Raw genomic sequence first — 377 nt, 5'->3', positions numbered from 1 at the left:
CTCTCTCTCTCTCTCTCTCTCTCTGTCTCTCTCTCTCTCTCTCTCTCCATCTCTCTCCCCCTCTCTCTTTGACTCTGTCACTGTCTTTTCCTCTTCCTCTCTATCTCTCTTCCTCTTCTCTCTGTCTCACTCTCTTTTCCTCCTCCATTACTCCCCCATTTCTCTGTCTCCCACTCTCTTTTCCCTTTTTTCTCCCTCTCATTCTCCTTCTTTCACTCTGTCTCTTTCTCCCCCTCTCTCTCCCTCTCTCTTTCTCCTCTCTCTCCATGTCTTTCTTTCTCTCTGTCTCTCTTCCTCCCTCTTTGTCCATATCTTTCTCTTTCTTTTCTTCCCTTCCTTCCTCCTCCCCTATCTCCCTCTCTTTATCACCCTCTTTT

The sequence above is a fragment of the Vombatus ursinus genome, unplaced genomic scaffold (genome assembly GCF_900497805.2).
Source record: "Vombatus ursinus unplaced genomic scaffold, bare-nosed wombat genome assembly UNPS02014810.1, whole genome shotgun sequence".
Lineage (NCBI taxonomy): Eukaryota > Metazoa > Chordata > Mammalia > Diprotodontia > Vombatidae > Vombatus > Vombatus ursinus.
The sequence above is the reverse complement of the archived record's forward strand: the minus strand, read 5'-3'. Positions refer to the sequence as shown.